The sequence below is a fragment of the Abramis brama genome (genome assembly GCF_963993115.1).
Source record: "Abramis brama genome assembly, chromosome: 9".
NCBI lineage: Eukaryota > Metazoa > Chordata > Actinopteri > Cypriniformes > Leuciscidae > Abramis > Abramis brama.
The window spans coordinates 40,313,248-40,330,383 of NC_139971.1; the positions used below are offsets into that span (position 1 = coordinate 40,313,248).

The following is a 17,136-nucleotide window of genomic DNA, read 5'->3' on the forward strand; positions in this document are numbered from 1 at the left end:
ATTGGCAACATCGCTGTCTGTATCTGACAGGACAGTTAACATTGTAAGCTAACTTACCTCAGGCTTGCTTTCCGACGTGCGGTACTTTGTTCGGCAGTGTGTCCAGTTGTCAGACTCGCGGTGTAAAAGACTTTGAAAACATTTCTGCCTTAACGTTACTCTGACTCGTATTGGCTGTCATGTTTCGGCATTAGGAATGATGATTGTTTTTTAAAGCTGCGAAGTTTATGGTAACTTTATAGGGGATAAATGCTGGCCTCGACCTCCCCCCCCCATACATTATGGCCAAGCATGCGCCCTTAAAATAGCATCTGAATAATGCGCCACTGACTTTAGACTAGGTTTTTCCTGGTCTGTGGTGGAATTGTTTTCTGGAACTGCAAAATAGCACCAGGGAACGTTTGCGCCAGAACACGCCTGAGTCAATGTCGGTGGCAAAGAGAATAGTGTATATATAAAGAAAATGCATTTTGCTGTCTACTTTACTCTAAGGACATACCTGAGTTCCCTTAGCTTCTTTTCTTTAATCTCGTCCAGTCGGGCTCTGCGACTGCGCGCCGCCTCCAGTCGTTCCCCTCTCGAAACAGCTCTCGGCGCTGGCTGACGGCCTGCACTTCTCTCTCCCGTATCTGCTGCCTCACAGCCTCAGCATGCCTCTGGATGTGTTGATGCCGCTGCTCCTCTTTATCTCGTTCTTTCTCAATTAAATCCTGCTGTGCCCTGGAAAAGGAGTATACAGCATACAATCTTCAATGTTATCTTTGTCCATTCTCCCCTCTAAATTGCATTTATTAGGACTAAATAAAAGTGTACATCTTACGTACGGTGCTCTGCAGTGATCAAAAAGGATTTAAATAGTGAATTTTGAATCTCTTCTTGTAAACTCAGAGATGTGGATTCAGACGGCAATTAAATTACCACAATACCTGTTTGCCAAAAAACAGTAGGTACTAATTTGGCCAGGGATTTTTACGCGGGTTGGGTGAGAAAAAACACTGATATTATGGATTCGGACGGCACTAAAATCACCGACTTACCCCTGTAAATGTTTAAAATACAAGCCCATGAGAAACAATTAGCGTCCGAATAGGCCTAGGACTTACAGTAGCTAACAGTAGCTAACTTACTAACAGTAGCCTATGCTTTCACTGGCCTTTAAAAGCGCTTAATTAAATGAATAATATAATATAATATATATAATAATATAATAAAAAATCTAACAACAATCAGTGTAATGACAGTTTTATTATTTGCATGAAAACACTTGAATGAGCCTAATTGAACACTGTCTGAATGTATTAAAACTTCAGAGTTATATTCGTATAGACCTGCAACAGTGATAAGGTAAAGCTAAGAGTGGTCCAGACCAACCTTCCGAACGTATGACTTACAGAAGGTATACTTAACTAAGAACATTTCGGGAAACACGTATTATCGCTAAGGTACAGCTTAAGGTGTAACTTAAGAACGACGTAGTGTTAAGAAGGTTTCGGGAAACGCAGCCCTGCTCTAGACGTGCTTGCAGAAATTGGTTCTGGTCTATCTGCTTGATTATTTCGGGCTCTAACTGATTCGGTTATACCAATGCCATTATTAACTGGGTTTACATTTGCTTTAGAAGCCTTGGAGTTTCCAATTATGGAAAGTGCATTGAGGATTTTGGCCAATCACAATGCACTGGGTCAGCTGGCCAATCAGAGCAATCTGTGCTTCAGACAGACTGGGAATAGAGGCTATGCAATAATATACAGTATGTAAACAGTATGTAAAGTGTTGGGTTTTTTTACATAAAAGCAAGTTAACCTATTCTATTACACCCAATAAACAAAATAATGAACTTTTAAAATAGCATCATATGACCCCTTTAAAATGCACAAATGTAGATTGGGGGGACCCGAAAATGTTAGCAAGCTTAGTTTTTGTACCTCTGTATTTCTAAAACCTTGTGTACGGCCATGCTAATAGTACTTGATACATGTGATGGTGTTTGTATCTCAGGACCCTCTCAAAATCTGCTCTCTCTCGTCTGGCTTCAATGGACACCAAGTGATTCTTATGAGTCATTTGCTCTAAACGAGCAGCCTTTGGCTCCTCTTCCAGCTTTTTCAAAGTCTGCTCTTTCTCGTCTGGCTTCAATGGACACCAAGTGATTCTTATGAGTCATTTGTTCCAAACGAGCAGCCTTTGGCTCCTCTTCCAGCTTTTTCAAAGTCTGCTCTTTCTCTTTTCTTCTCCATTCCCTCGCAGCCGCTTCCTGGTTCCTCCGTGCCCTGATCTCATCCTCACAGTTCAGAGAAAAACTAATTTATTTGAAATCCAGAATCCAGCATGCAAAATGTATTACGCCATCATGGGTATACATCTCATACAAAGGAATTTAGTTATTTTTTATAAAGACATACTGTAACATTTTACCTGCTCGGCTTTATGCTCCCTGTCCCGTTCTTGAAGAGCTCTGTCGTGCCACTTCCTCTTTTTCTTTTTTGATTCGTACCTGCTCAGCTTCATACTCTGCCTCTCGTTCCTAGAGTTAAACACATCTGGGATTGTGTTACGAACCCATCAAATTAATTATGGATCGACATAACATATAAAAGACCACAGAGATTCGATGACAGTGTAAATAAATAATTTTAATTAGGTGATACGCCTTAGCGTACGCAGAGCATGGTGGCAAAAATAAACATAACAAAAACAAAAGAAAACCCTGACCCACACTATTCTTCAAAGCGGATGAAACTTGCCTGCCTCCCGTTCAAAACAAAAGACAGAGTTTGTGTGAGTCTTCCGGGTCCTCTTTCTCCTGCTCTCCACTAATCTGTACTAAATAATATGCAAAAACCCATCACCAGTTACCACCAGCTGTAAATAAATACAATAAACTAAAAATAACAAACAATAATCCCATATCGGGATCGTGCTTGTGAAACCAACATTGAAACAAGCTCTAAACAAGTTCAAAGGAAGCAGCAGGCCGAGCACGCGTCGGAGCTTGTGCTCCGTCTGCTACCAGGAGCGGATGGGAAGTGAGAGAGAGCTTCCGGTCTCCAGACTGGGCGTCTTTAAAGCAGTTGCCCCGCCCACAATCACAGCCGGCGGGACCTCACGTGATCTGTATAGGAAATTAAAAACAGATAGAAATAACCGCACTCAGCAGCAGGTAACCGTGGCCATTTAGCAACGTAACACCCCCACCCTTAAAGAAAATAAATTGTTGTTTAAATGACAATATAAAATATACAAACCATTAATGTTCAACAGGAAAAAAAACTGCTAAACTAAACAGAAAAAAAAATTAAGGTGCAATCAATACACTTTTTTTTTTAAGCACAATTTATTTACAATATTTTCCTTCAAGCACGGGACAATGCATCTGCAACTACATTGTCGCGTCCTCGGATGTACCTAATCTGCAAGTTGTACCCTTGCAAAATCAAACTCCACCGCATTAAGCGCTGGTTAGAATTGCGCATGCGATCGAGAAAAACCAATGGGTTGTGGTCGGTGTATACCACAACCGGACATGCGGCACCTCCGACATAGACCTCAAAGTGCTGAAAGGCAAGCACAAGAGCAAGGGCTTCCTTTTCTATGGTCGAATAAGCACGCTGATGTCGGTTAAACTTGCGCGAGAAGAAACAAACAGGATGTTCAAGACCCTCCTCGTCATGCTGCAAAAGAACAGCCCCCGCTCCAAGGTCGCTCGCATCAACAGCGAGGGAAAAAGGCCGGGAAAAGTCAGGAGCAGCCAACACAGGCGCAGTAGTCAGCAATGCTTTAACGGACTCGAAAGCCACTTGGCTCCGTGAAGTCCAGTCGAAGGTCACTTTTGAACTGAGCAAATCAGTGAGGGGTGAGGCAAAAGCAGAGAAATTTTTGCAAAATGACCGGTAGTAACCTACCATGCCCAGAAAACGGCGGAGTTCGCGACGAGTGGTTGGAGGAGGATAATTCAAAATCGCCTCAACTTTTGACTGGACTGGACTAGCTTCTGATAACCTGCGAAACACAGTAGAAAGATGGGCGATATGCGAAGGCCAGGTGGCACTATAAATGACCAAATCGTCTAAATAGGCCTCGCAATTAGGCACACCATCAAGAACGCCGTTAATAAGCCTTTGAAAGGTAGCGGGAGCGTTCCGAAGGCCGAAGGCCATGGCGGTGTACTGTAGGAAGTGGTCGGGTGTCACAAAAGCTGAAATCTCTTTGGCACGGAGTGTCAGCGGAACTTGCCAGTAACCCTTTAATAGGTCGATTTTACTGACAAATACCGCTGAGCCCAAACGATCAACACAATCGTCAATACGTGGTAATGGGTAACTATCAGGTTTTGTAACGGCATTCACCCTCCTAAAATCCGTGCAAAACCGCATGGAACCATCACTTTTTGGCACCAGCAAACAAGGCGAACTCCATGGGCTATTACTAGCTTCTGCAATGCCATTTTTCAACATGAATTTTACCTCACTTTGAAACAACAACCTTTTATGTGGATTTGTACGATACGGATGCTGTTTAATTGGACATGTAACCCCCACATCAATGTCATGTTCAATTGCCGTTGTTCGACGAGGCACATCAGGAAACAAACTCTCATTTTTTTTAATCAAGGAGATTAAATCGTTGCGTTCTGATGTTGATAAATTAGACAAAAATAAATCTAAATCATTAAGAACTTCAGAATTCTTCATTCTTCCTTCAATAACCTCCACCGATGGAGTACGACCCTCATCTTCAAGGTAAGGACTCGCCACAGCACCGTGTTGTACTGACAGAGACGCATTTTCTCCTTGTCCCACAACCGCCAGTGAAGAAACAACTTCAGCACCACACGCCTTGGACAGCGCCGGTTTAGTTGCGCAAGCATCTTCACGAACAGTTGAAGTGCAAGGCGGGGTGAGTTCCGAGATTGAATCTTCTCCTCGATCACAGTACAATTTTAAACGGTTAATGTGACACAGTGTGGTCTTTCCCCTTCAGTCTGGAGTAGAGATGACATAATTCAAATCATTCATTCTGCGAGCAACGCGATAAGGTCCACTATAACGAGCATGTAAAGCGGAACCCATCCCCGGAATCAGCACAAGAACTTTATCACCAGGACGGAAACTTCGGGAAACAGCCTTCTGATCAAACCTCTGTTTCATTCTCTTCTGACAAAGACCTAAATTGTCTCTGGCCAACTGACATGCACGGCTGAGCCTATTACGCATGTTGGACACATAATCAGTCAAACTGGAACACTCTTTAGGCTCGGCGAGCCACGACTCTTTTAACAGCTTTAAAGGTCCACGAACCGTGTGTCCGAAAACCAGCTCTGAGGGGCTAAAACCCAAACTCTCCTGTACCACCTCGCGTACAGCAAAGAGAGTAAGCGGTACACCTTCATCCCAATCACACTGGAACTCGAGGCAGAAACACTTAAGCATACTTTTCAAAGTTTGATGGAACCTCTCAAGTGCACCTTGAGTCTGTGGACGGTACGGGCTGGAGGTAACATGATGGACAGCGAGCTGACGCATAGCTTGCGCAAACGCACGGGACATAAAATTAGTACCGCGGTCGGTCTGAATGGTTTTCGGAAGGCCAAAAACAGAGAAGAAACCCATCAGGGCTTTAATAATGACAGGAGCTGTGATTTTACGGAGCGGTATGGCCTCTGGAAAACGAGTCAAGCTACACATTATGGTGAGTAACCACTGATTCCCAGATTTTGTTCGAGGCAATGGGCCAACACAGTCTAGTATAACGTGTTCAAACGGCTCAGACGTAACCGGAATCGGCTGTAAAGGCGCAGGCGGAATCACCTGGTTAGGTTTACCAGTGACCTGACATAGATGACATGTTCGGCAATATCTCACGACATCTTTTTTAATACCTGGCCAGAAAAAAATGGCGTAAAATTCTGTCAGTAGTCTTATTTACGCCAAGATGACCCGCGAAGTGATGGTCATGAGCTATACTCAAAACGTTATCACGAAAAGAAATTGGGACAACAATTTGAAAGAGAACTCTCCACTCATCTTGCGCTGAGGCCATAAGAGGTCTCCACTTGCGCATTAAGACACCATCTCGTAAAAAATAGCCGTGCGGCGAATGCTCAATGTCTTCTTCAGACATAGCTTCTGAAAGAAGAGAAGACAGAGATGGGTCAATTTTCTGTTCCTTGATAAGCTGCTCTCGACTCATAGATAAATTAGGAACATCAGAGGAAAACGACAGTGAAGCAGAATTCAAAGACAAATCACTATCGCTAGAGAGTGAAGGTCGAGCAATAAAAGTATCACTAAGATCAAGTTGATCCTCAATTGCATCTTTTTTTTCTTTCTTCGCCATCGCACGAGTAACCACGCTAGAGGTGAAAACCTCAGGGAAATTAATTGACAGGTCATCAGTACATGATTTTGGAAATGCATGAGACACTATTGGGCAAGGCAAAACTTTTCCACCACACAAATCGTTACCAAGCAGCACAGCTACATTTTCAACAGGCAGAGAAGGGCGTACGCCCACGTTAACTTTGCCAGTGACCAATTCAGACATAAGAGAAATCTCATGCAGAGGGACATTAACATAACCCATTTCAAATCCACGTACAAGAATACTATCCCCAGTAAAAGTCTTCTCACTAAAAGGCAACACATCTTGTACGATAAAGCTCTGTGAAGCGCCAGTGTCACGCAGAATTTTTACAGGAATTTGAGCGTTCACCGGGCAAAGAGACAAAGCCATCCATTATAAAAGGCGCAAAACTGTGGTTATCAGTATCGTCCCTACTCACAGGCAAGTTCGAAACACACAACCCTACCTCTGATCTACCAGAAGCTGGTTGACTCGCTACCTTATTTTTACGTTTCAGAGAATAACACTCTGCCAGAACATGACCACGTTTCTTACAGTACGCACAGGTCGGAGCTGTAACGTTAGACCCCGACGGACGCCAGTCTGAAGAGCGGCCAGAAACAGGCACGGTTTCTCTAGAAACCTTGGACACATTTGGATGACTAGAAACGTTTTGTGAAAATTTTGAATTAGAAGGAACACGCTTGTGTGTGAGTACATACTCATCCGCAAGTACAGCTGCACGAGCCGGAGTCAGATTCTGATGCTCACTAACATTGGTAGCGACTATTTGAGGAAGGCCGTTTTTAAAATCTTCAAGAATAATCAAATCACGAAGAGATTGAAAGGTTGTCACTTCTTGCGAGCTAAGCCAGCGATCAAATAGCATTTCTTTTTCTCTAACATACTCGACATGTGTAAGAGCTTCAGGTTTATGATAATTGTGAAATTTCTGTCGATACGCCTCAGGCACAAGAGCATAAATGCGCAAAACAGCATGTTTAACTTTCTCGTAATCTGCTGCGTCTTCCAGAATTAACGAGGAATAAGCTTCCTGCGCTTTCCCAGTAAAAACACACTGTAACGTCATGGTCCAAATTTCTTTGGGCCATTTAAATGTTGTTGCTACGCGCTCGAAATGTGCAAAAAACGTATCAACTTCGCTCTCATTAAAAGGTGGAACAAGGCAAATGTTACGAGTTATGTCAAATTGATCTTGCCTAACAGAAACACCAGCCTCACGAGCCTTCAGCTCGAGCTCTTTAATACGTAATGCTTGCGCAAACTCAAGATCTTTCAATCTAAATTCATGTTCTCTCTTCTCCTGTTCTCGTACTGTCTGTCTATCAGCCTCTAATCTAGTTTTTTCGCGTTCCCATTCAATTTCCTTCTCTCTTAACTGTAAAGGTTTTAACTCTAGTGCTGCTTTACTAGGTGAAGGTGGAGGTTCAATAGGAAAACGCTTACCCTCAGGCAATGTAGATGCATCCGGAGATACTTTCAAAAATACTCCAAGTTCTCGCAAACCTTCAAGAAGCCTATCCTGAAGTTCAGCCTTGGAAGGGTTACCACTCACCTCAAGTTTATAGTGGCCAGCAATTCTAACAAGGTCATCACGCGTAGCAGTTAAGAAAACCTCCTGTGAAGGAGCGAGAATAAAGGCATCTAAATTAAACATTGCGTTAAATAAGAATAGGTCCACCCTAAACGAAAAAAAAATTAAATACACTAAAGAAAAGTCACCGAAAATCCACAGCATAATTAACAAAAAGCGATCACAGCAAACTAATGCGCACTCACAGCGTGCAGTGCGACCACCACAGAAAAAGATTTTTACTAAGAGAAAATCGAACTTCACAAAAAAAAAAAAAAAAAAAAATTAACAGTTCAAAACCCGACTAAACGAGCCCCCATTTATATGTTACGAACCCATCAAATTAATTATGGATCGACATAACATATAAAATACCACAGAGATTCGATGACAGTGTAAATAAATAATTTTAATTAGGTGATACGCCTTAGCGTACGCAGAGCATGGTGGCAAAAATAAACATAACAAAAACAAAAGAAAACCCTGACCCACACTATTCTTCAAAGCGGATGAAACTTGCCTGCCTCCCGTTCAAAACAAAAGACAGAGTTTGTGTGAGTCTTCCGGGTCCTCTTTCTCCTGCTCTCCACTAATCTGTACTAAATAATATGCAAAAACCCATCACCAGTTACCACCAGCTGTAAATAAATACAATAAACTAAAAATAACAAACAATAATCCCATATCGGGATCGTGCTTGTGAAACCAACATTGAAACAAGCTCTAAACAAGTTCAAAGGAAGCAGCAGGCCGAGCACGCGTCGGAGCTTGTGCTCCGTCTGCTACCAGGAGCGGATGGGAAGTGAGAGAGAGCTTCCGGTCTCCAGACTGGGCGTCTTTAAAGCAGTTGCCCCGCCCACAATCACAGCCGGCGGGACCTCACGTGATCTGTATAGGAAATTAAAAACAGATAGAAATAACCGCACTCAGCAGCAGGTAACCGTGGCCATTTAGCAACGTAACAGATTGATGTGGCTATTCAATGTGGCTTGGTGGGCAAGCCAACTGCAGCTGCTGATGTTGCCAGGCCCTTGAAGTTTTTTGTTTAGCTTGTCTCAACATATTAATCTACCGTTATATGATCCTTCCTTTGATCACAGTACAGTAGGTCAGACTTAAAAAGATGTTTTTTCCCTTGTGGTCCACTTCTAATATTGGTCAAAATCAATGGACAGACAAATGACAGACTGGAAATAATTAATTTCCAATGAAGAATATTACGGTCCAGTTGCATGGAGGTCTGACTTAGATGCATAAATGTTCTGATTCAATTTGAACTTTTGCAACTAGACCATAATATGGTCCATATATATTATGTGACCACACGGCCAGATCTTGATGAAAACAATGAGCACAAGAATAACCAGCATTTTTGCACTGAAATATTAATATTTAAACACTTTTTCTGTAAAATGGGTGGTTATAATTATGTATGTATATATGTATGTATTTGAGGAGCGGAGAAGAGTGTCTTCGTCTAGCATGTGTTGTCGAGTCATAGCCAATCCTGTACAAGCCCAATTGCCTGTGCAAACCACTTCACAGTTTGTTACTTGAGATTTTGGCCAAATGACAGAAAAACTGACCAATCGAGTCTCTTCGGAAAATTTGGACTAAACCACTCAGTTCCTTTTACGAACTCTTTATGAGAAAGTGGTCAAAGTGTTAGTTGCGAAGACTGTCAATGGAGGGACAGAAAGCTTTCAGATTTCAGCAAAAAGATCTTCATTTTTGTTTTGAAGATGAACAAATGTTTTACAGATTTGGAACGACATGAGGGTGAGTAAATGAGGACAGAATTTTCATTTTTGGGTGAGCTATCCATTTAAAGTAGTCTGTAGTACTTAATACAAAAAGGGATCAGGGAAAATTTTATCTCACATTATAAGGCCGAATCACACTGCGCAGACAGACAGCAACAAGACAGTTCGTCGGGTGTTTGCATGGGCTTATAGGGCTTTTTATGCTGAATCATGTTTGTCGGCTTGTGGAATGTCTGAGAAGTGACATACTGTAATCTGGTGTTTGTCCACGTTGGTCGCTGTCTGTCGATGCAGTGTGAATTGGCCTATATGAATGCTTAATTGATCTTATTTATTGTATTTGATTAACAAGGTAAGAACTGCAAGAACAGTCTGCCCCTGATTTTAAAGTTTAAGATTACAGTGGTGGATGTCAAGAGAGGCGATTAAACCCATTAAAAAGACTTTTCTTACAAACTTCTTGGTTGTATACTCTACAGCACGCAAATCTGCTAATCTCTCTTCTTCCTTTTTCTGCTTTTTAGCAAGCAGGTTCTCCTCATTTATCCTCTGAATATCCTGAAGCAATTTCCTCTGCTCCTTCTTCCTTTCAATGACCTGAGATAACATTACACAAAGAGTGAGTTTGAAAACTACCGGTACTTTTGATTCAAATTGATCTGGAGATAAAATTTTCTGGATATTGCATGTACTTTGAGCTCCTCCATCTGCATCTTTTCCATGTTTTCCAGCAACTGCTGACCCTCCTGGTCCTTCATCTCATCCTGAAGCATTTTCTCCTCCAGACGCATCTGGATCTGGTCGAGGATGCACAGCTTCCCCCTTTAATAACACCCACCCATTAACCAGGGAGCAATACACTGTATGTAGAGTATATGGAATACAGAGTGTAAACATCCTTACTGAATCATCTGCTCTTTGCGTAGTTGTTTTTTTTTTTCTGAGTTTCTACGGCTCGGCAACGCTCCGCCTCCATGATGGCATCCAGCCTTTTCTCCTCCTCCAGCCACTTTGCGCGGTTCTGTTTCTTCTCCTTAATCTGCGCATCCCGGACAACATGGCACTGCGCTTTCCGAATCAACTGCAGGAGTACAAAGACAACATTTGCAGGGTTCGTACACTTTTTCCAAGGTCAAATTCAAGCACTTTTCAAGCACTTTCCAGGTCCATTTTAAAGCTTTTTCCAGCACCTTACACTACCGTAAATTACATACCAATACATAGTTAAAATTCTTATTTAGTGTTTTTATCACATCAAAAGAGATAAACAGCCAAATGTTTCATAATAGCAGAGGGCTGCACGATATAGAAGAAAAATGAGATATGCGATAACTCATTAAATAATGCGATATTCAATATGCGATACGATAATGCTTAAAGTGTGTCAAATTAACTTAAATTATCTTTAAAATGATATAACCTACACATACGTGTTTCACATTCTTTTTGTGATAAGAAAATATCCCTACAACTTCAAGACAGTGAACATCAGTGTTTTACTGTAGCATAAGAAGTGTTATTTTAACATCACTGGGGTTTAGGGGTTCAGGTTATCCTATTCCTACATTAGGTTTATTTAACAACAGAAACTGATTAATCAAATGTAAAAATAAACACTGCTTAGTTTTCACTGCATGAATTAAATATACTGATTCTTATTAAAGCTACAAAAGTTAGCCTATTCAGCCAAAAGCAGTGAGTGATTTTCTTTGTCTTTTGTTCATGACCCGTTATTGCAAGCCTTTGCGATATGCAAGCAATTATGCATATTGTAATATATACATTTGCAATATTTCGATATATTGTGCAGCCCTAATATTTAAGCCAATCACAAGTTTTATTCTTCAAAATGTATCACTAAGTATATGAATAATATACTTTTCATTATATTAATGTCCAAATATTGCTGACCAGATAATGTGATTTATAGGCTGTAAAACTGAATTAATTTCAAATATGAAGACCGTTTTGGGACACATTCTTGATATAGACAAGGTTTGAACAATATCTGAGTGCACAGGCACCTGCCTGATAAATGTATTTCATTGCCTAGCTGTATTTCAGATGTCTTGGGCCAAGACATAACGTTAGCTAATACATTTACTGGAATAGAGCAGTGTAAATATTGCATAGGGCCATCCTAAACCTTACAGTAACAGTATACTACTTATGACACTGACTGATTTCAGTTCAGCAATCAACGACTGTTGTTATGCACTGGGCTAACGTTTGCAGGTTAATTTGCACGTTACAGTTCTGTAATTTTGGCAATGTTCACTGCATATTCCACAAATGAACATAACGGACATGCAATACTTACATTACATTATCACACCAAGTACTCTCAGCCACTAATGGCCCTTTCAGATAGGACGCGGACCGCGCTGCGCTATGAAATGAAACCGATATATTTCAATGGCTTGCGCCGCACGACTCGGACCAAAGCGGAGCTCAGCGAGCTCGCGCGCACACCGCGGTCAAAGTTTAAAATAGTTCAACTGTTGCCGCTGCGTGGCCAATAAAAACGGTGCATCCAAACAACCGCGGAAATCAAAATGAAAACTCCGCCTACTTTTGCTCTGGCCAGCGTAACGCAAATCAATCTGTATCTGATTCTGAAGGGCTACATTTTTTTCTCCATTTAATAAAGAACTATTTCGTCAGAAAGATATTTCTTGTGAAAGAAATACAGTTACAAATTCAAGCATTTTCAAGCATTTTATCCAAAATTCAAGCACTTTTCAAACCTTGAAAACGCAACATCAAAATTCAAGCACTTTCAAGGATTTCAAGCACCCGTACGAACCCTGCATTTGCATGTAGGAAATAACCAGTGCGTCATGGTTTGGCTTGTTAGTGTGGTCCTATCTACCTCATTGAGCTTCTTGACTTCATCTTCTTGTTCCATTCCCATGGCGTTGGCTCGTTCCAACAGGTAATCTCGAGCTCACTGAGTTTCTGGTTCTTCTGCCGAGAGAGGCCCGCCTGACGCATCCGTGCTTTTCTCTCCTCTGCAGAATCCTGACATGACAACAACCAGACAGTGTTAATTTTGGCAGCCATTTTTGATTTAGTCTTAGTTTTCATCTTGAGACGAAAATACTTATTGGTCTTAGTCACATTTTAGACATTTTGTCTTTCATAGTTTTAGTCTAGTTTTAGTTGACGAAAAGTCATTGCGTTTTTTGTCAACTTTTAGTCAAACTGCAGTTACCGACATTCATTTAGGTAGCTATTTATATGTAGTCTTTAGACAAAAAATGTCCTACATTTTTTATCTCTAGGCCAATTCAATTAAGCTTATGAGAAATGTAAATTTATGTAACAGGCTGTATTGACATTGCACTCTTTAGCAGTAGCACTTGTGCAATTCTACATACCCCTTTTCCTTAGTTCAGTGGTTTTTAGAGTGCCCTACCCCCTGGTACCCCCTCTTCCACTTAGACTGCATTCACATTTTTTCCACTAAGGGACAAAAAAAAATGTTATATATATATATATATATTTTTAAATTAAACAATGTTCAATAAATATGCAATGATGGTAAAAACTTAGTAATACCGGTACTTTTAAAATATTAAATTAAAGCCAGTAGTAAGTCACTGTCTTTATGAGTGAGTCATGGAGTCATTCATTCATTCAGTAAGGAAGCAAGCTGCTATTTTTATGAACGGGTCATTGAATCTCACAAATCATTCTAAGCCACAGAATCGTTCACGAATCACCGCTGTGTGCTGCAGGTCTGCTGTGGCTTTCGTTGCAAAATGGAGCAATACGCCTATGACAATACTGTTTTAAATGTAGTAAATCATTTAATGTTACCCTTCTGTTTGTTGCACTGTTGTATAAAATCAATGTCTCATTTGAAATCGTGTGGATATTCAGGAAACATTGCACTCTTGCTCGTATAATATGATCGACATTAAAAACACTAGATATCAACCTATATTTTGATCGCAGATTTAGTAGCACAGATAGCGCAAACGGCTCGTGGCAGAACACAGACCGACTGAAAGACACTTTAATTTAAGTAGATAAAATTCTCAAATGAAGATCGCTAAACTCCAGCTTACTTGTGTTGTTTTCAGATCATCCGCGCTTCTTCAGCAGTGTAGAGAGCGCGCGCGCATGGTTGCCAGATACTATTGAAAAGGCCGGGTAGGAAACGTGTTCTTTTAACAGAAAAGCTCTGTCTGGGGATTTAATTATTAAAATCTGGCAACCGTAAGCATGAACGCTCGTAAAAAACAGTCAATGTGTTGTCGTCTCCTTTATTTGACACAAACAAGTGGTTTTGGTTAAGTTTAAAAAAATGTTTAAACACATTTCAGTCTCGTCTTTTTTCGTCAACGATATTGCATGTGTTGATATAGTCACAGTTATCGTTTAAATGACGTGGGTGTCGTCTCTCATCGTCTTGTCTTAGTCAGGGGAAAAAAGGTAGTCAACGAACATTTTTTGTCATAGCAGGGCTCGACATTAAGGCTTGTCCGCTCGGGACAAGTGGATTTTTTTGTAGGACAAGTGGAAGAGAAAATTTAAATTTAAACAAGTTAAATTTCAAACAAAATAAAATGCCATGTTACTTCACGTTATGTGCCACTCATTACGTCTATAATTTTACAGATTTAATTTTACCGATTTGAGACGTCGCATAACTGCCAGATTCAAACTGTGCTTTCGCGCGTTGGCTGGCGCTGAGCCAGAGTCGGACGCGTTCAGCGCTGTCATACATCACAACTAAGCAGTGTTTTCAACCTCATAATGTTTATTTTAGGTTTCAGATATTTAAATACACATAAGCACAAGTAAAAATACATTTGGAGTTTGTAAAATACACACTGATGTCTGTGGAAGCAGCAATAATCTATTCAAATATAATTTGCCGACATGTGTTATTCATATCAGACAAACATAGTGGAAGTAACTATAAAGTTTACTCTATTCTTCTCAGTTCACCGGCCACTTTCTTGCATTTATTTCGGGAGAAACTGATGAATTTACGTGCTGTAAATCCGACTCACAGGACAACATTGCGGCGCCCATCTCATGTTATAGATCAAGATTATTTATAAAGGTTTTTAAACGACCAAACACACTCACTTACACGTATTTGAGAATCGGAATATCAGACAGGCATGTTGATGACATGGTAAGCAAGTTTGTGAATATTTTGAATAAAAAAGAAAAAGCGGAATAAAAGCGACACATCTGTCGTACAGTATTATTGTGGCTGCGGTGTATCGCGTGACGCGTCGCCATGGAAACATTAAAGGGAACGTTCGCCTTGAAAAAACTCACTCTGGGGGTGGGGGGTGTCAGCTAAAATATTTTAAACTTACGCGTGAAAGGGTTAAAGAAAAGATCAAAAATAAATATTTGTGTGTGCTGTAAAGTGGTTAGAAAAAAAATAAATCGGAATCGGCAGGTCAAACTCAATGAAAAATTGTAATCGGCCTAGAAAATTGTAATCGGTGCATCTCTATCTCTTATGTCTACAAAATTATTTTAGATATAGTATACAGTAAGTCTAGCTAGCTTGCAAATACTGATGATACCTACAAGAGTCACCACTTCCTCTGGTGATACACTGCTCACCAGCGTGCAAAGTATTACTTTGTATTATGGAGTCTGGAGATCTGGAGTCTGGAGATCCTTATTTCTTGTTGAAGGGGAACTCTGTTCTTGGGACACGTTCCTTTCTACTGTTTCAACTGAATTTTATTAATATTGATAGTGTTTGGATGCTTTCAATGGTTTGTTCGAATTCTGCATTAGCAAAACACACAAAAAATAAATTATAAAATTATAAATCTTTACCCGGACAAGTGACTTTTGTGCATGGACAAGTAAAACATAAATTTACTTGTCCGAAGGACAAGTGCCTCAAAAAGTTAATGTCAAGCCCTGTCATAGTTTTCGTTAACGAAATTAACACTGCAACCAGATCAGGGGCGTTTCCTCAGAGGAGGCAAGGGAGGCAGTGCCGCCTCAAAAAATTGGATCAAATATTTCAAAATGTTAACAGACCCCTTAAAGTGTGCGGTGGGTTTAGTGGGGGGTAATTAAGAATGAATGGGGGAAAGTCATGCGAGAGGAGGTACTGCCTCCTCCTATCGCGCTATGATTGGTTCGTGTGATAAATCCCGCCTCCTGTTTACAGACATCTCCCGCATGTCGAGCGCGGCAGTTCATCTACATTAGACGGTGTAATGAAGCGTGTGGGTTACTACATCCAACAACCGAACATTTTAACTTACCCTCTCGTAACTTCTGCATCCTTTAGCTTGGACTACAAAATTGCAGCGAGAAATAAAAATGGCGGATTGCTCGAAGTGTTGGGCCGGAAGTCAATGTCCTTATTTGGCAGTTCCGCTGCAAATACTGTGACGTAATAGTTCAAAAAACGTCATAGAGAACAGAAAAATCGGAACAGGTTGAAAAATAGGACCAAAACAGAATATAAAGATATCAACGAAGCACCTGAAGAGAATAATTTAAACTTTTCTGTACTTCTAAACACTCCAAATGTACAACAAAATGCATATAAGGGCTAAAAAAGTGGATTTAGCATGATATGTCCCCTTTAAACAGCTCTGCCACTTGGATAACACCGCTTTATGTCACTTCAAAATTCTAACTTGAAATGGCCTGAAAACATGATGACACTGGTTTAGTGAGCAATCTGCTCAGTGAAATTAAAGGTATTTAGATCTACTCCCGTCGCATGAAAGGTTGCAGCGATGAGCTTGTAGCCGATGACACACATGAATGCGGTGATCTTATCAATGCAACTCGATTTCTGCACTCTCACGAATGCTTTCATCAAAACTAACAGTGCAAACACAATGTGAATAAGAGATTCATTGTTCAGTGAAGACAGTGTCATTGATTATAATGGACTCAGTTACTGATAAACTTGCGCTCTTTGATTGGTAGGGCTGGGTATCATTCAAAAAATTTCGATACCAATACCGATACCTTGATTTCGATACCGGTTCCTGAACGATACTTTTTTCGATACCAATTTTATGAAATCCAAAGATTACATAACACATTACCTCAAAAACTTTGGTTTTATTTTTTCAGTTTGGCTCATGCTCCTTAGCCAGTGCACAAAGGAAAAAAATTTTTTATAAAGAGCTCATGCTCACCAAAGCTAAATTTGTTTGATCAAAAATACAGTAAAACATGTAACATTGTGAAATAGTATTACAATTTAAAATCTTATTTGAATATATTTCAAAATGTAATTTATTCCTGTGATGTCCAAGCTGAATTTTCAAAATCATTACTTCAGTGTCACATAATCCTACAGAAATATGAAAACAGTTTGCTGCTTAATATTTTGGAAACTATGATACATTTTTTTTCATGATTCTTTGACGAATAAAATTTTCAAAAGAACAGCATTTATTTGAAACAGAAATATTTTGT

General features: G+C 40.4%; 1 pseudogene across 1 annotated transcript; it reads right to left on the minus strand.

The window, feature by feature from the left end:
• Positions 1 to 477: 477 nt before the first annotated feature.
• Positions 478 to 12,762, minus strand: LOC311090047 (cilia- and flagella-associated protein 45-like; annotated as a pseudogene). Its single transcript has 7 exons — positions 12,572 to 12,762; positions 10,603 to 10,780; positions 10,392 to 10,521; positions 10,153 to 10,296; positions 2,416 to 2,524; positions 2,076 to 2,281; positions 478 to 720 (listed from the first exon to the last, which is right to left on the minus strand). The product of its transcript is annotated as a cilia- and flagella-associated protein 45-like (transcript).
• Between the last annotated feature and the right edge of the window lie 4,374 nt (positions 12,763 to 17,136).